Genomic DNA, 20,263 nt, shown 5'->3' with positions numbered 1-20,263 from the left:
TTAGAATGAAATATGTATAATATAAATACAATATTATGGAAATATATATATATATAATGGTATAAAACATTAATGGAATTTACGAATACGAATGCTATATAAAAATGGCCGTAATCGATTTAAAATAGATTTAATAAAAAACGGAAATTTATATAAAATGGAAATCTATAATATTTATATTACTTATTTCAATTCAAAAAATATGAATGAAATATGAAGAAAGAAACATTATTCTGGTTGATCCTGCCAGTAGTTATATGCTTGTCTCAAAGATTAAGCCATGCATGTCTAAGTACACACGAATTAAAAGTGAAACCGCAAAAGGCTCATTATATCAGTTATGGTTCCTTAGATCGTTAACAGTTACTTGGATAACTGTGGTAATTCTAGAGCTAATACATGCAATTAAAACATGAACCTTATGGGACATGTGCTTTTATTAGGCTAAAACCAAGCGATCGCAAGATCGTTTTATTGGTTGAACTCTAGATAACATGCAGATCGTATGGTCTTGTACCGACGACAGATCTTTCAAATGTCTGCCCTATCAACTTTTGATGGTAGTATCTAGGACTACCATGGTTGCAACGGGTAACGGGGAATCAGGGTTCGATTCCGGAGAGGGAGCCTGAGAAACGGCTACCACATCTAAGGAAGGCAGCAGGCGCGTAAATTACCCACTCCCAGCTCGGGGAGGTAGTGACGAAAAATAACAATACAGGACTCATATCCGAGGCCCTGTAATTGGAATGAGTACACTTTAAATCCTTTAACAAGGACCAATTGGAGGGCAAGTCTGGTGCCAGCAGCCGCGGTAATTCCAGCTCCAATAGCGTATATTAAAGTTGTTGCGGTTAAAACGTTCGTAGTTGAACTTGTGCTTCATACGGGTAGTACAACTTACAATTGTGGTTAGTACTATACCTTTATGTATGTAAGCGTATTACCGGTGGAGTTCTTACATGTGATTAAATACTTGTATTTTTTCATATGTTCCTCCTATTTAAAAACCTGCATTAGTGCTCTTAAACGAGTGTTATTGTGGGCCGGTACTATTACTTTGAACAAATTAGAGTGCTTAAAGCAGGCTTCAAATGCCTGAATATTCTGTGCATGGGATAATGAAATAAGACCTCTGTTCTGCTTTCATTGGTTTTCAGATCAAGAGGTAATGATTAATAGAAGCAGTTTGGGGGCATTAGTATTACGACGCGAGAGGTGAAATTCTTGGACCGTCGTAAGACTAACTTAAGCGAAAGCATTTGCCAAAGATGTTTTCATTAATCAAGAACGAAAGTTAGAGGTTCGAAGGCGATCAGATACCGCCCTAGTTCTAACCATAAACGATGCCAGCTAGCAATTGGGTGTAGCTACTTTTATGGCTCTCTCAGTCGCTTCCCGGGAAACCAAAGCTTTTGGGCTCCGGGGGAAGTATGGTTGCAAAGCTGAAACTTAAAGGAATTGACGGAAGGGCACCACCAGGAGTGGAGCCTGCGGCTTAATTTGACTCAACACGGGAAAACTTACCAGGTCCGAACATAAGTGTGTAAGACAGATTGATAGCTCTTTCTCGAATCTATGGGTGGTGGTGCATGGCCGTTCTTAGTTCGTGGAGTGATTTGTCTGGTTAATTCCGATAACGAACGAGACTCAAATATATTAAATAGATATCTTCAGGATTATGGTGCTGAAGCTTATATAGCCTTCATTCATGGTGGCAGTAAAATGTTTATTGTGTTTGAATGTGTTTATGTAAGTGGAGCCGTACCTGTTGGTTTGTCCCATTATAAGGACACTAGCTTCTTAAATGGACAAATTGCGTCTAGCAATAATGAGATTGAGCAATAACAGGTCTGTGATGCCCTTAGATGTCCTGGGCTGCACGCGCGCTACAATGAAAGTATCAACGTGTATTTCCTAGACCGAGAGGTCCGGGTAAACCGCTGAACCACTTTCATGCTTGGGATTGTGAACTGAAACTGTTCACATGAACTTGGAATTCCCAGTAAGTGTGAGTCATTAACTCGCATTGATTACGTCCCTGCCCTTTGTACACACCGCCCGTCGCTACTACCGATTGAATTATTTAGTGAGGTCTCCGGACGTGATCACTGTGACGCCTTGCGTGTTACGGTTGTTTCGCAAAAGTTGACCGAACTTGATTATTTAGAGGAAGTAAAAGTCGTAACAAGGTTTCCGTAGGTGAACCTGCGGAAGGATCATTATTGTATAATATCCTTACCGTTAATAAACATTTGTTATAATACAAATAAATTGAATTTACCAAAATACCAAATTACAAAAGCATATGATATATGAATGATGAGATTTACTTTAGAAATGCACATGATTTATTATGATTATTTGCAAATGCGTTTATATATGAATATTATCTAACACAATAATATTCAATTGATAGATTTCTCAATGGAATCAAACAAAATTCTGATATATTTATATAATAAATAAATGTGGCTGGCAACCACAAAGGTAATGTGATTGGGGACCACATTTACCACATATGTATGTTAAAAGTGACTGGTGACCACATTTTAACATTTCTATTAAAATTTGATGTTGTGGGTAGTGTTGGCTCAAAACATTAAATTAAATAAACGGCATTCAAATAAAAATAAACAATGCATTTCCTAATAATTCGAACATTCGAAATCAAATAAAAATGGTAACAAAAAAATTGTGTGTATATGGACCATAATATACACGCGTTGCGAATATGTATTGTTCATCTAAGTTATGAGCATACATTGGCTAATGCAACAACCTAAAATATACAATGTTGTACCTGGCATCCATCAGGTTAATGTTTTATATAAATTGCAGTATGTATCGCCCATATTGGTTAATTACAAATAAAATATAATTACATGATACATAATGCTTATATGAAACTAAGACATTTCGCAGCATTTATTTTAGGTATAAAAATACATTTATTGAAGGAATTGATATATGCCAGTAAAATGGTGTATTTTTAATTTCTTTCAATAAAAAAATTATTGACAATATATAGAAATAAATTATAAAACTCTAAGCGGTGGATCACTCGGCTCATGGGTCGATGAAGAACGCAGCAAACTGTGCGTCATCGTGTGAACTGCAGGACACATGAACATCGACATTTTGAACGCATATCGCAGTCCATGCTGTTATGTACTTTAATTAATTTTATAGTGCTGCTTGGACTACATATGGTTGAGGGTTGTAAGACTATGCTAATTAAGTTGTTTATAAATTTTTATAAGCATATGGTATATTATTGGATAAAATAATAATTTTATTCATAATATTAAAAACTATATATGAAAAACATTATCCTCACATTTGGATGTGAAAAACGAAGAGAAATATTTTCTTTTTCAATCAAATAATACTGAGAAATGTCTAGCATAAAAAATTGAATTATTTTTCATCTAGGATTGTCTCTTATTAATGATTCGAAAATAGAAAAAAACTTGGTTATATTATTATTCTTCGTTGGTTCGTTAATGGATAATACTATGCTACAAGAAATAATGGATATATTACAACGAATTTATTAAAATGTTTTATCATTATATATTAAGAATTAATGGCAATAAAAAGTTATATACAACCTCAACTCATATGGGACTACCCCCTGAATTTAAGCATATTAATTAGGGGAGGAAAAGAAACTAACAAGGATTTTCTTAGTAGCGGCGAGCGAAAAGAAAACAGTTCAGCACTAAGTCACTTTGTCTATATGGCAAATGTGAGATGCAGTGTATGGAGCGTCAATATTCTAGTATGAGAAATTAACGATTTAAGTCCTTCTTAAATGAGGCCATTTACCCACAGAGGGTGCCAGGCCCGTATAACGTTAATGATTACTAGATGATGTTTCCAAAGAGTCGTGTTGCTTGATAGTGCAGCACTAAGTGGGTGGTAAACTCCATCTAAAACTAAATATAACCATGAGACCGATAGTAAACAAGTACCGTGAGGGAAAGTTGAAAAGAACTCTGAATAGAGAGTTAAACAGTACGTGAAACTGCTTAGAGGTTAAGCCCGATGAACCTGAATATCCGTTATGGAAAATTCATCATTAAAATTGTAATATTTAAATAATATTATAAGGATAGTGTGCATTTTTTCCATATAAGGACATTGTAATCTATTAGCATATCCCAAATTTATCATAAAATATAACTTATAGTTTATTCAAATTAAAGTGCTTGCATTTTAAAACAGAATAAATGTTATTAATTTGATAAAGTGCTGATAGATTTATATGATTACAGTGCGTTAATTTTTCGGAATTATATAATGGCATAATTATCATTGATTTTTATGTTTATTATATGCACTTGTATGATTAACAATGCGAAAGATTCAGGATACCTTCGGGACCCGTCTTGAAACACGGACCAAGGAGTCTAACATATGTGCAAGTTATTGGGATATAAACCTAATAGCGTAATTAACTTGACTACTAATGGGATTAGTTTTTTAACTATTTATAGCTAATTAACACAATCCCGGGGCGTTCTATATAGTTATGTATAATGTATATTTATATTATTTATGCCTCTAACTGGAACGTACCTTGAGCATATATGCTGTGACCCGAAAGATGGTGAACTATACTTGATCAGGTTGAAGTCAGGGGAAACCCTGATGGAAGACCGAAACAGTTCTGACGTGCAAATCGATTGTCAGAATTGAGTATAGGGGCGAAAGACCAATCGAACCATCTAGTAGCTGGTTCCTTCCGAAGTTTCCCTCAGGATAGCTGGTGCATTTTAATATTATATAAAATAATCTTATCTGGTAAAGCGAATGATTAGAGGCCTTAGGGTCGAAACGATCTTAACCTATTCTCAAACTTTAAATGGGTAAGAACCTTAACTTTCTTGATATGAAGTTCAAGGTTATGATATAATGTGCCCAGTGGGCCACTTTTGGTAAGCAGAACTGGCGCTGTGGGATGAACCAAACGTAATGTTACGGTGCCCAAATTAACAACTCATGCAGATACCATGAAAGGCGTTGGTTGCTTAAAACAGCAGGACGGTGATCATGGAAGTCGAAATCCGCTAAGGAGTGTGTAACAACTCACCTGCCGAAGCAACTAGCCCTTAAAATGGATGGCGCTTAAGTTGTATACCTATACATTACCGCTAAAGTAGATGATTTATATTACTTGTGATATAAATTTTGAAACTTTAGTGAGTAGGAAGGTACAATGGTATGCGTAGAAGTGTTTGGCGTAAGCCTGCATGGAGCTGCCATTGGTACAGATCTTGGTGGTAGTAGCAAATAATCGAATGAGACCTTGGAGGACTGAAGTGGAGAAGGGTTTCGTGTGAACAGTGGTTGATCACGAGTTAGTCGGTCCTAAGTTCAAGGCGAAAGCCGAAAATTTTCAAGTAAAACAAAAATGCCAAACTACATAAAAAAGCGAATTATAATACACTTGAATAATTTTGAACGAAAGGGAATACGGTTCCAATTCCGTAACCTGTTGAGTATCCGTTTGTTATTAAATATGGGCCTCGTGCTCATCCTGGCAACAGGAACGACCATAAAGAAGCCGTCGAGAGATATCGGAAGAGTTTTCTTTTCTGTTTTATAGCCGTACTACCATGGAAGTCTTTCGCAGAGAGATATGGTAGATGGGCTAGAAGAGCATGACATATACTGTTGTGTCGATATTTTCTCCTCGGACCTTGAAAATTTATGGTGGGGACACGCAAACTTCTCAACAGGCCGTACCAATATCCGCAGCTGGTCTCCAAGGTGAAGAGTCTCTAGTCGATAGAATAATGTAGGTAAGGGAAGTCGGCAAATTAGATCCGTAACTTCGGGATAAGGATTGGCTCTGAAGATTGAGATAGTCGGGCTTGATTGGGAAACAATAACATGGTTTATGTGCTCGTTCTGGGTAAATAGAGTTTCTAGCATTTATGTTAGTTTCTTGTTCCCCGGATAGTTTAGTTACGTAGCCAATTGTGGAACTTTCTTGCTAAAATTTTTAAGAATACTATTTGGGTTAAACCAATTAGTTCTTATTAATTATAACGATTATCAATTAACAATCAATTCAGAACTGGCACGGACTTGGGGAATCCGACTGTCTAATTAAAACAAAGCATTGTGATGGCCCTAGCGGGTGTTGACACAATGTGATTTCTGCCCAGTGCTCTGAATGTCAAAGTGAAGAAATTCAAGTAAGCGCGGGTCAACGGCGGGAGTAACTATGACTCTCTTAAGGTAGCCAAATGCCTCGTCATCTAATTAGTGACGCGCATGAATGGATTAACGACGGACGTGTTTTCGGTACGCTCGTGTTCAGATTGCGAAAAGCTAAGTTTTCTTTGTAAAACAAAGTTCGGAAAGTGAATTAATCGGTGGTTGAGTGCTCCGCGGAAATAGTGACATTATTTACGCGAACGCAAAGCCTGTGATTTCGGAACAATTCGCAATAATTTATTGCAAAATTTTCCACTGAGAACAGCACGTGGTTCCAGGCGAGCTTTCGGACAGCTGTTAAACAGCTGGGCCTGTCGGTTTGTGTCCGCGCTACCAGCAATCAGCTGTTGGTTGTTGTCGCTGCTACGGTCTGTGTCTTGGGACGGTTCGGTGCTGCCAGACTGGTACTTTGGTTACGCAAATCTGCCAATAGGTGGAGCTCGTGCACCAAAGCAACCAACTTGTGACAGTGAGCGCGCAATTTCCGGAGTTGCCAGAAGGAGGAGCCACAATCGTGGTAAGTCCTATGGAGAGCGACAGCAGCGCGAGTGCCGCTAGTGCCGCGAGCGCCAGCAGCGCGTCGCGGAAGCCGGGACGAGGCAGGCGCAGAAGCCACCAGGCTTCTAAGAGCTCGGCAGCTACGCAGGCCAAGCTCGTTGCTGTGGCCTCGCGTGGTGTTCCCGAGCCTGTGGGAGCGCTGGATGAGGCGCCTTCGTCGCTGGAGGACCCCCGGATGGTCCCTGCTGCCACTACTGCTGCCACTGCTGCTGCCCCTGCTGCTGCCACTGCTGCTGCCCCTGCTGCTGCCCCTGCTGCTGCCCCTGCTGCTGCCCCTGCTGCTGCCCCTGCTGCTGCCCCTGCTGCTGCCCCTGCTGCTGCCCCTGCTGCTGCTCCTGTTGCTGCCCCTGTCGCTACACCTGCTGTTGCCACTGCCACAGTTGCCTCCGCTGCCGCCCGTGCTGGGCAAGCAGCTATGATGGCAGAGCTGTCGGCCACGCAGCGAATGGTGAGAAGCAGTTTTCGCAGCCTAGGAGGAGTTGACACTGATGAGCTCTCGTTTGCTATCAGCCGCTACGATGAGCTGGTGATGGCATTGATGCTCCGATGTGGAGAATTGGAGACGCGGTTGGCTATGCCGCCCCCACCGCCGCCGTCTATGCCGACATCCGCCAGTTCGCGTTTTCCCCAGATGCCTCAGGCTGCACCCATTGCGGCCCCGCGGACCACGAAGGTTCGCGAGACGTGGTCAGCAGTGGTGAAGTGCGATGACCCAGCGCTATCGGGGAAGGCGATAGCCGAAAAGGTGCGCACGATGGTCGCACCCTCCCTCGGAGTCAGGGTGCATGAGGTGCGTGAGCTCCGCCGAGGTGGTGGAGCAGTTATCCGGACTCCTTCAGTTGGAGAGCTGCAGAAGCTTGTGAGCTCTAAAAAATTCGCCGAAGTAGGGCTGAATGTGGCGCGAAACGCGGCCGAGAAGCCGAAAGTCGTCGTCTACGACGTCGACACAGCAATCGGCCCCGAGGAGTTCATGCAGGAGCTCCACGAGAATAACTTCGACGGCGAGATGACGGCCTCGGAGTTCAAGAGGTCGGTGCACCTGGTCACCAAGGCGTGGTCGGTGACTGACGGCGCCACCGTTAACGTGACGCTAGAGGTCAGCGACAAGGCGATGGCGAAACTGGATGTAGGCCGTGTCTACATCAAGTGGTTTTCTTTCCGATGCCGATCGCAGGTCCGGACATATGCCTGCCACAGGTGTGTGGGTTTCGACCACAAGGTCAGCGAATGCCGCCAGAAGACGAATGTATGCCGCCAGTGCGGGCAACAAGGCCACACCGCGGCTAAGTGCCAGAACCCGGTGGACTGCCGAAACTGCCGTCACAGAGGGCAACCCTCGGGGCATTACATGCTCTCGGACGTATGCCCGATATACGGCGCGGTGCTAGCAAGGGTGCAAGCTAGACATTAATGTTTAGCCTCATCCAAGCGAACTGTGGCCGAGGCCGAGCTGCGACCATCGAGCTCGGAGTCCGACTCAGGAGATCGGGCTCAATGTTCGCACTGGTGCAGGAGCCGTATCTCAGCGGCGAGGGGATGGATGTGCTGCCTGAAGGAATGAGGATCTTCACCGACCGGCGAGGGAAGGCAGCCATCCTAGTGGATCTTCAGGATGCCATCTGTATGCCAGTGGAGACCCTCACCACGGATTATGGCGTATGTCTGGTCGTTAAAGGGAGTTTTGGCTCAATCTTCCTTTGCTCAGCATACTGCCAATTTGATGCACCTTTGGAACCGTACCTTCGGTACATGGATGCGGTCCTGCTGCAGGCCAGCAGAACCCCCGCAATCCTGGGCCTCGACGCGAATGCAGTGTCCCCCATGTGGTTTAGCAAACTCTCTCGACATGCCGAGGGGCAAGCTAACTACAGTCGGGGTGAGCTGCTGTCCGAGTGGATGCTGGAGGCAAGAGCCGCCGCCCTAAACCAGCCAACACAGGTGTACACGTTCGATAACTACAGAGCTCGTAGTGATATCGACGTGACAATCGTCAACGAGGCAGCATCTATGTGGGCCACATATGAGTGGAGAGTGGATGAGTGGGAATTGAGCGATCACAACATCATTACTGTTGTGACCGAACCAAGTACCACGAGCGCAGTTGAGAGCATAGCTCCTGTGCCGTCCTGGAACTTCTCCAATGCTCGTTGGCGATTGTTCAAAGAGGAAATGGTGAGTAGAACAGCCGAACTTCCGGAAAACTTCTCAGAGTCGCCGTTGGACCAGCAAGTTTCGACCCTGCGCAGTATAGTACATAATGTGTGCGATATTGCGCTGGGAAGAAAGTCGATTCGACCGCCCAGCAGAAGAGCACGTTGGTGGACTGCCGACCTCTGCGCTGCGAGACGCGAAGTCCGGAGACTTCGTCGCCGACTCCAGGATGCACGGCGTCACGATGATGATGCCGCGGCAGAGCTCTTGGTGGTCGGGCTGAGGCGTGCCTCAGCCAACTACAAGAAGCTCATTGGGAGGGCTAAGATGAATGACTGGAAACGCTTCGTGGGAGAAAACGCCGATGACCCATGGGGGCGCGTCTACAAGATATGCCGAGGCCGCAGAAAGTGCACGGAGATTGGGTGCCTCCGCGTGAATGGCGAGTTGATCACTGATTGGGGTGATTGCGCACGAGTGCTCCTCCGCAACTTTTTCCCAGTTGCGGAGTCCGATGCACCGATTGCCATCGTGGAGGAAGTCCCACCGGCCCTTGAATCGCACGAGGTTGAAGCCTGTATCGCCCGGCTCAAGAGCAAGCGCTCGCCCGGCTTGGACGGCATCAATGGCGCTATCTGCAAGGCAGTCTGGCGCGCCATACCTCAGCACCTGGCATCGTTGTATTCCCGATGCATCCAATCGGGATACTTTCCCAACGAGTGGAAGTGTCCACGAGTAGTGGCGCTGCTCAAGGGACCCGAGAAGGACAAGTGTGAGCCCTCCTCATACAGGGGAATATGCTTGCTGCCAGTTTTTGGTAAGGTGCTCGAGGCAATCATGGTGAATCGAGCGAGAGAAGTTTTTCCGGAAGGCTGCAGATGGCAATTCGGATTTCGCCAAGGACGATGTGTGGAGGATGCTTGGAGACACGTGAAGAGCAGTGTTGACGCCAGCCCGGCGCAATATGTGCTCGGCACATTCGTGGACTTCAAAGGAGCATTTGACAACGTCGAATGGAGTGCTGCACTGCGCCGACTAGCCGACTTGGGATGCCGGGAAATGAGCTTGTGGCAGAGTTTTTTCTCCGGCCGAAGAGCAGTGATCCGAAGCAGTTCCGGTGCTGTGGATGTGCCGGTAACTAGAGGTTGCCCGCAGGGGTCAATTAGCGGCCCGTTTATTTGGGACACGCTAATGGATGTACTGCTTCAGCGCCTCGAGCCGTATTGCCTGCTGAGTGCATACGCGGATGATCTGCTTCTTCTCGTCGAGGGAAACTCCCGAGTCGTGTTAGAGGAAAAAGGAGCGCAACTTATGTCCATCGTAGAAACGTGGGGAGCGGAAGTTGGCGTTGCCGTCTCGACCAACAAGACGGTAATAATGCTGCTCAAAGGTACTTTGAGACGTGCGCCCACGGTAAGGTTTGCTGGAGCGAACTTGCCGTATGTGCGTACCTGTCGGTATCTTGGCATCACGGTCAGTGAGGGAATGAAATTCCTCACGCACATAGCTTCGCTGCGTCAGCGGATGACCGGAGTCGTTGGAGCATTGGCGCGTGTGCTTCGAGCCGACTGGGGCTTCAGTCCTCGAGCCAGGCGGACCATATATGACGGACTCATGGCACCCTGTGTGCTGTTTGGTGCCCCGGTATGGTATGACACCGCCGGGCAAGTAGCTGCCAAGAGGCGACTAGCCTCCTGCCAGAGGCTGATCCTGCTTGGATGCCTTTCGGCTTGCCGAACAGTGTCCACCGTGGCACTGCAGGTTCTTGGTGGAGCCCCCCCGCTTGACTTGGCTGCTAAGCAATTAGCGGTCAATTACAAGCTAAAACGTGGATACCCGCTGGAGGAGAACGACTGGCTCTACGGCGAGGACATCGCTTGTCTAAGCTGGGAGCAGAGAAAGACTCGCTTGGAGGAGTGCATGCTGCGGAGTTGGCAGAACAGATGGGACGACGACAGCGAACCAGGACGGGTGACGCATAGGTTCATCCCAGATGTCACTCTCGTTTATCGGGATCCAAATTTTGGTTTCTCGATGAAGGCGTCTTTCCTGCTTACTGGGCACGGGTCGTTTAATGCATTTTTGCACGGGAGAGCCCTCAGCGATACCACAGCTTGCGCATGTGGCGATCCATATGAGGACTGGATGCACGTATTGTGCGCTTGCCCCCTGTATGCAGATTTGCGAGACCTCGATGGACTTGGAGTGCAGCGCGTTGGCGAAAACTGGATGTTCGAAGGAATCCTGGAGGATCGAGAGAGGACCCAACGGCTGGCAGCGTTCGCTGAGGAAGCGTTCCGCAGGAGGAGGGGCCTTTAGCCCAACACCTTTCGCCGTGTGGTTAGCGGGCGAGAATACTACCACAGTCCGCTGTTGCTTGTCGTAGGAGGCGACTAATACGGCTATAGGTCGCTCCGCCCGTGCTTGTCGGAGCCAAAGGAGTGAGGCCGACCGAGCCTCTAATTTCGGTACCACGGGTTGAGTAGCTCTCCAAGGTTGCTCATTGAGGTAGGCCCCCTAGTGGGAGTATCGTGGTGGCTGTGGTTGGTACCCATATCGCGGGTAGAGCCTTCATGCTCGACGTTTGAGTTACGGCGATGGTTTACGCAAAACTCGGGTGCTGTGACCCTTAGATCAGTAGAGATTTTAGGTAGATCTCGCTCCTCAGCAAGGGGGAGTGCTTGCTCGGCAAGCAAGCACTCGAATCTGCGACCGGGGTGGTCGCTATGTACATAGCTATAGCTTCCAGACCGGGACGTTTGTCTGGCGTATCCAGACTAATGCATCTTTGGATGTCGTGGTTGTAATCCCTTCAATGTGGAACACGCCACGTAAAACAAGTTCGGAGGGATCCGAAATCACACACTGTCCCTATCTACTATCTAGCGAAACCACAGCCAAGGGAACGGGCTTGGAATAATTAGCGGGGAAAGAAGACCCTTTTGAGCTTGACTCTAATCTGGCAGTGTAAGGAGACATAAGAGGTGTAGAATAAGTGGGAGATATTAGACCTCGGTTTGGTATCGTCAATGAAATACCACTACTCTTATTGTTTCCTTACTTACTTGATTAAATGGAACGTGTATCATTTCCTAGCCATTATACGGATATATTTATTATATCTTATGGTATTGGGTTTTGATGCAAGCTTCTTGATCAAAGTATCACGAGTTTGTTATATAATCGCAAACAAATTCTTTAATAAAACGATGCATTTATGTATTTTTGATTTGAAAATTTGGTATAACTCCAATTACTCAGGTATGATCCAATTCAAGGACATTGCCAGGTAGGGAGTTTGACTGGGGCGGTACATCTCTCAAATAATAACGGAGGTGTCCCAAGGCCAGCTCAGTGCGGACAGAAACCACACATAGAGCAAAAGGGCAAATGCTGACTTGATCTCGGTGTTCAGTACACACAGGGACAGCAAAAGCTCGGCCTATCGATCCTTTTGGTTTAAAGAGTTTTTAACAAGAGGTGTCAGAAAAGTTACCATAGGGATAACTGGCTTGTGGCGGCCAAGCGTTCATAGCGACGTCGCTTTTTGATCCTTCGATGTCGGCTCTTCCTATCATTGTGAAGCAAAATTCACCAAGCGTTGGATTGTTCACCCATGCAAGGGAACGTGAGCTGGGTTTAGACCGTCGTGAGACAGGTTAGTTTTACCCTACTAATGACAAAACGTTGTTGCGACAGCATTCCTGCGTAGTACGAGAGGAACCGCAGGTACGGACCAATGGCACAATACTTGTTCGAGCGAACAGTGGTATGACGCTACGTCCGTTGGATTATGCCTGAACGCCTCTAAGGTCGTATCCGTGCTGGACTGCAATGATAAATAAGGGGCAATTTGCATTGTATGGCTTCTAAACCATTTAAAGTTTATAATTTACTTTATAAACGACAATGGATGTGATGCCAATGTAATTTGTAACATAGTAAATTGGGAGGATCTTCGATCACCTGATGCCGCGCTAGTTACATATAAAAGCATTATTTAATACAATGACAAAGCCTAGAATCAATTGTAAACGACTTTTGTAACAGGCAAGGTGTTGTAAGTGGTTGAGCAGCTGCCATACTGCGATCCACTGAAGCTTATCCTTTGCTTGATGATTCGAAATAAATAAGACCATTGAGTACTCGTGTGGTACTTGTTTGTTGGTTTTTGAGGGTTAGCGCGCAAGCGCCAGTGCCCTCGAGAGCCGACCACCCCGACTGGACGCGACTGACGACTGACTGACCGACCGACCGACTGGACGCGCGATATATAATATTATATATCATATGATAGAAAGAAAGACTAAAAAATTCTATCTGGTTGCCAAATAGCTTGTCATCGATTTAGTGACGCTAATGAAATTGTCCCCATCTATCTACTATCTACTAATGATAGAAATAAAGACTTTACAAAATTCTATCAGGTTGCCAAATGGCTCGTCATCGATTTAGTGACGCTAATGAAATTGTCCCCATCTATCTACTATCTACTAATGATAGAAATAAAGACTTTACAAAATTCTATCAGGTTGCCAAATGGCTCGTCATCGATTTAGTGACGCTAATGAAATTGTCCCCATCTATCTACTATCTACTAATGATAGAAATAAAGACTTTACAAAATTCTATCAGGTTGCCAAATGGCTCGTCATCGATTTAGTGACGCTAATGAAATTGTCCCCATCTATCTACTATCTACTAATGATAGAAATAAAGACTTTACAAAATTCTATCAGGTTGCCAAATGGCTCGTCATCGATTTAGTGACGCTAATGAAATTGTCCCCATCTATCTACTATCTACTAATGATAGAAATAAAGACTTTATAAAATTCTATCAGGTTGCCAAATGGCTCGTCATCGATTTAGTGACGCTAATGAAATTGTCCCCATCTATCTACTATCTACTAATGATAGAAATAAAGACTTTACAAAATTCTATCAGGTTGCCAAATGGCTCGTCATCGATTTAGTGACGCTAATGAAATTGTCCCCATCTATCTACTATCTACTAATGATAGAAATAAAGACTTTACAAAATTCTATCAGGTTGCCAAATAGCTTGTCATCAATTTAGTGACGCTAATGAAAGTGGTGGTGTCCTTCTCTTATAATAGAAATTATAACTTTATTATGACTAAAGGAATATATGAAATATTCGTATATTCTTATAGTATTAGAAAAAAAACCCAATACTATAGGTATATTAAATATAAAACATATGAAAATAATAAATATTTATCATATGAATACAGACAATATAATGGTATATTAAATTAAATAATATACATATTTAAAAAAATATATATATTATATGAATACAGGAAAAAATATATAAGTATATATAAATTAATATAATTATATATACATATAAAGGAAAAAATGATGGAATATTTCTATTTTCTATTAGTATGATATAAAAAAAACCCATACATGTGAAAGGTTATAGTACTACTATACTATACCATATTACTATAGGTAGGCAGTGGTTGCCGACCATAGGGTAGGCAGTGGTTGCCTCTCGTATTGTTCGAAATTTATGTATTTATATGATTTCGACAATATTATATGGAAATTAAATATTAATCATATGGAAATAAATATTTATCGTATGTATAAATGAAAAAATGATCAAATATTCCTATATTCTCTTAGAATTATAGGAATAACCCATATACGTGAAAGGTTATAGTAGTGTAAGCAAGGCTGGTACCGACAGAGGGTTCAAAAACTACTATAGGTAGGCAGTGGTTGCCGACCTCTCGTATTGTTCGAAACTTCTGTATTTATATGATTTCGACAATATTATATGGAAATTAAATATTAATCATATGGAAATGAATATTTATCGTATGTATAAATGAAAAAATGATCAAATATTCCTATATTCTCTTAGAATTATAGGAATAGACCATATACGTGAAAGGTTATAGTAGTGTAAACAAGGCTGGTACCGACAGAGGGTTCAAAAACTACTATAGGTAGGCAGTGGTTGCCGACCTCTCGTATTGTTCGAAACTTATATATTTATATGATTTCGACAATATTATATGGAAATTAAATATTAATCATATGGAAATGAATATTTATCGTATGTATAAATGAAAAAATGATAAAATATTCCTATATTCTCTTAGAATTATAGGAATAGCCCATATACGTGAAAGGTTATAGTAGTGTAAACAAGGCTGGTACCGACAGAGGGTTCAAAAACTACTATAGGTAGGCAGTGGTTGCCGACCTCTCGTATTGTTCGAAACTTATATATTTATATGATTTCGACAATATTATATGGAAATTAAATATTAATCATATGGAAATGAATATTTATCGTATGTATAAATGAAAAAATGATCAAATATTCCTATATTCTCTTAGAATTATAGGAATAGCCCATATACGTGAAAGGTTATAGTAGTGTAAACAAGGCTGGTACCGACAGAGGGTTCAAAAACTACTATAGGTAGGCAGTGGTTGCCGACCTCTCGTATTGTTCGAAACTTATATATTTATATGATTTCGACAATATTATATGGAAATTAAATATTAATCATATGGAAATGAATATTTATCGTATGTATAAATGAAAAAATGATCAAATATTCCTATATTCTCTTAGAATTATAGGAATAGACCATATACGTGAAAGGTTATAGTAGTGTAAACAAGGCTGGTACCGACAGAGGGTTCAAAAACTACTATAGGTAGGCAGTGGTTGCCGACCTCTCGTATTGTTCGAAACTTATATATTTATATGATTTCGACAATATTATATGGAAATTAAATATTAATCATATGGAAATGAATATTTATCGTATGTATAAATGAAAAAATGATAAAATATTCCTATATTCTCTTAGAATTATAGGAATAGCCCATATACGTGAAAGGTTATAGTAGTGTAAACAAGGCTGGTACCGACAGAGGGTTCAAAAACTACTATAGGTAGGCAGTGGTTGCCGACCTCTCGTATTGTTCGAAACTTATATATTTATATGATTTCGACAATATTATATGGAAATTAAATATTAATCATATGGAAATGAATATTTATCGTATGTATAAATGAAAAAATGATAAAATATTCCTATATTCTCTTAGAATTATAGGAATAGCCCATATACGTGAAAGGTTATAGTAGTGTAAACAAGGCTGGTACCGACAGAGGGTTCAAAAACTACTATAGGTAGGCAGTGGTTGCCGACCTCTCGTATTGTTCGAAACTTATATATTTATATGATTTCGACAATATTATATGGAAATTAAATATTAATCATATGGAAATGAATATTTATCGTATGTATAAATGAAAAAATGATCAAATATTCCTATATTCTCTTAGAATTATAGGAATAGCCCATATACGTGAAAGGTTATAGTAGTGTAAACAAGGCTGGTACCGACAGAGGGTTCAAAAACTACTATAGGTAGGCAGTGGTTGCCGACCTCTCGTATTGTTCGAAACTTATATATTTATATGATTTCGACAATATTATATGGAAATTAAATATTAATCATATGGAAATGAATATTTATCGTATGAATAATGGAAAAATATATTTAATTATATATGAATAAAGGAAATATTAATATAATATTACTGTATTCTCTTGATATATAAGAGAATATCCTGTATGTTGGATACCAAACAGAATTGAAAATACCCGTTTTGAGGACAGCGGGTTCAAAAACTACTATAGGTAAGCAGTGGTTGCTGACCTCCCGCTTTATATATTATATTGGTTACTTACAAATAAAGTATATTATTTTCCGTACAAATTTGTTTCTCAGGTTCTAATGAACATTTGGGAACTTGGCTACGCGGTTAATAAAAATATACGCCCTTAGATGTTATCGTTGAAACAACAGTCAAGTATTCTATTATTAATAGAATAACAAATCGTTTCCATATAACATCGTTAATTTTTAATGACAGCGGGTTTCAAAACTACTATTAGGTAGGAAGGCACTGGTTGCCGACCTATCTCATTATATTGGTTACTTACAAATATAGTATATTATTTTCCGTACAAATTTGTTTCTCAGGTTCTTATGAACATTTGGGACTTGGCTCCGCGGTTAATAAGAATATACGCCCTTAGATAATATCGTTGAAACAAAAGTCAAGTTTCTATTATACATAGAATAACAAATCGTTTCCATATATTATCGTTAATTTTTGACGGCAGGCATTATTATTTATTAATAATAATGAAGATAATAAACTAATAATTTATTACCACGCCATAAAAGGAAATATTATATCGTTACCCCGGTATAATAAATATATTGATATTGGAAAAATTACCAAATTTTATATATGAATATCATATGCGCTCGGTTTTATGTTATATATTACCAGAGAGTTATATGGAAAAAGATAAATTTTAAATTTATCATCAAAATGCAAATGATTTAACTCAATATTTATATTGGTTAAACAAAAATTGTACATGTGTGGATACAATACTTATGTATGTTGGAAACAAAATAATATTTTAGAATGAAATATGTATAATATAAATACAATATTATGGAAATATATATATATATAATGGTATAAAACATTAATGGAATTTACGAATACGAATGCTATATAAAAATGGCCGTAATCGATTTAAAATAGATTTAATAAAAAACGGAAATTTATATAAAATGGAAATCTATAATATTTATATTACTTATTTCAATTCAAAAAATATGAATGAAATATGAAGAAAGAAACATTATTCTGGTTGATCCTGCCAGTAGTTATATGCTTGTCTCAAAGATTAAGCCATGCATGTCTAAGTACACACGAATTAAAAGTGAAACCGCAAAAGGCTCATTATATCAGTTATGGTTCCTTAGATCGTTAACAGTTACTTGGATAACTGTGGTAATTCTAGAGCTAATACATGCAATTAAAACATGAACCTTATGGGACATGTGCTTTTATTAGGCTAAAACCAAGCGATCGCAAGATCGTTTTATTGGTTGAACTCTAGATAACATGCAGATCGTATGGTCTTGTACCGACGACAGATCTTTCAAATGTCTGCCCTATCAACTTTTGATGGTAGTATCTAGGACTACCATGGTTGCAACGGGTAACGGGGAATCAGGGTTCGATTCCGGAGAGGGAGCCTGAGAAACGGCTACCACATCTAAGGAAGGCAGCAGGCGCGTAAATTACCCACTCCCAGCTCGGGGAGGTAGTGACGAAAAATAACAATACAGGACTCATATCCGAGGCCCTGTAATTGGAATGAGTACACTTTAAATCCTTTAACAAGGACCAATTGGAGGGCAAGTCTGGTGCCAGCAGCCGCGGTAATTCCAGCTCCAATAGCGTATATTAAAGTTGTTGCGGTTAAAACGTTCGTAGTTGAACTTGTGCTTCATACGGGTAGTACAACTTACAATTGTGGTTAGTACTATACCTTTATGTATGTAAGCGTATTACCGGTGGAGTTCTTACATGTGATTAAATACTTGTATTTTTTCATATGTTCCTCCTATTTAAAAACCTGCATTAGTGCTCTTAAACGAGTGTTATTGTGGGCCGGTACTATTACTTTGAACAAATTAGAGTGCTTAAAGCAGGCTTCAAATGCCTGAATATTCTGTGCATGGGATAATGAAATAAGACCTCTGTTCTGCTTTCATTGGTTTTCAGATCAAGAGGTAATGATTAATAGAAGCAGTTTGGGGGCATTAGTATTACGACGCGAGAGGTGAAATTCTTGGACCGTCGTAAGACTAACTTAAGCGAAAGCATTTGCCAAAGATGTTTTCATTAATCAAGAACGAAAGTTAGAGGTTCGAAGGCGATCAGATACCGCCCTAGTTCTAACCATAAACGATGCCAGCTAGCAATTGGGTGTAGCTACTTTTATGGCTCTCTCAGTCGCTTCCCGGGAAACCAAAGCTTTTGGGCTCCGGGGGAAGTATGGTTGCAAAGCTGAAACTTAAAGGAATTGACGGAAGGGCACCACCAGGAGTGGAGCCTGCGGCTTAATTTGACTCAACACGGGAAAACTTACCAGGTCCGAACATAAGTGTGTAAGACAGATTGATAGCTCTTTCTCGAATCTATGGGTGGTGGTGCATGGCCGTTCTTAGTTCGTGGAGTGATTTGTCTGGTTAATTCCGATAACGAACGAGACTCAAATATATTAAATAGATATCTTCAGGATTATGGTGCTGAAGCTTATATAGCCTTCATTCATGGTGGCAGTAAAATGTTTATTGTGTTTGAATGTGTTTATGTAAGTGGAGCCGTACCTGTTGGTTTGTCCCATTATAAGGACACTAGCTTCTTAAATGGACAAATTGCGTCTAGCAATAATGAGATTGAGCAATAACAGGTCTGTGATGCCCTTAGATGTCCTGGGCTGCACGCGCGCTACAATGAAAGTATCAACGTGTATTTCCTAGACCGAGAGGTCCGGGTAAACCGCTGAACCACTTTCATGCTTGGGATTGTGAACTGAAACTGTTCACATGAACTTGGAATTCCCAGTAAGTGTGAGTCATTAACTCGCATTGATTACGTCCCTGCCCTTTGTACACACCGCCCGTCGCTACTACCGATTGAATTATTTAGTGAGGTCTCCGGACGTGATCACTGTGACGCCTTGCGTGTTACGGTTGTTTCGCAAAAGTTGACCGAACTTGATTATTTAGAGGAAGTAAAAGTCGTAACAAGGTTTCCGTAGGTGAACCTGCGGAAGGATCATTATTGTATAATATCCTTACCGTTAATAAACATTTGTTATAATACAAATAAATTGAATTTACCAAAATACCAAATTACAAAAGCATATGATATATGAATGATGAGATTTACTTTAGAAATGCACATGATTTATTATGATTATTTGCAAATGCGTTTATATATGAATATTATCTAACACAATAATATTCAATTGATAGATTTCTCAATGGAATCAAACAAAATTCTGATATATTTATATAATAAATAAATGTGGCTGGCAACCACAAAGGTAATGTGATTGGGGACCACATTTACCACATATGTATGTTAAAAGTGACTGGTGACCACATTTTAACATTTCTATTAAAATTTGATGTTGTGGGTAGTGTTGGCTCAAAACATTAAATTAAATAAACGGCATTCAAATAAAAATAAACAATGCATTTCCTAATAATTCGAACATTCGAAATCAAATAAAAATGGTAACAAAAAAATTGTGTGTATATGGACCATAATATACACGCGTTGCGAATATGTATTGTTCATCTAAGTTATGAGCATACATTGGCTAATGCAACAACCTAAAATATACAATGTTGTACCTGGCATCCATCAGGTTAAT

At 41.0% G+C, this 20,263-nt stretch overlaps 3 non-coding genes and 1 pseudogene across 3 annotated transcripts; all 4 read left to right on the top strand.

The window, feature by feature from the left end:
- Positions 1 to 230: 230 nt before the first annotated feature.
- Positions 231 to 2,225, top strand: LOC120322311. Its single transcript, XR_005562087.1, has one exon. It is a non-coding gene; the product is annotated as a small subunit ribosomal RNA (ribosomal RNA).
- Positions 2,226 to 3,044: 819 nt separating this feature from the next.
- Positions 3,045 to 3,223, top strand: LOC120322320. The gene has a single exon (XR_005562095.1). It is a non-coding gene; the product is annotated as a 5.8S ribosomal RNA (ribosomal RNA).
- A 387-nt stretch (positions 3,224 to 3,610) lies between these two features.
- Positions 3,611 to 13,064, top strand: LOC120322317 (annotated as a pseudogene).
- A 4,606-nt stretch (positions 13,065 to 17,670) lies between these two features.
- Positions 17,671 to 19,665, top strand: LOC120322310. Its single transcript, XR_005562086.1, has one exon. It is a non-coding gene; the product is annotated as a small subunit ribosomal RNA (ribosomal RNA).
- Positions 19,666 to 20,263: the final 598 nt, after the last annotated feature.

Source organism: Drosophila yakuba, unplaced genomic scaffold (genome assembly GCF_016746365.2).
Source record: "Drosophila yakuba strain Tai18E2 unplaced genomic scaffold, Prin_Dyak_Tai18E2_2.1 Segkk52_quiver_pilon_scaf, whole genome shotgun sequence".
Classification (NCBI taxonomy): domain Eukaryota; kingdom Metazoa; phylum Arthropoda; class Insecta; order Diptera; family Drosophilidae; genus Drosophila; species Drosophila yakuba.
This window is presented reverse-complemented; position numbering and strand designations above follow the sequence as displayed.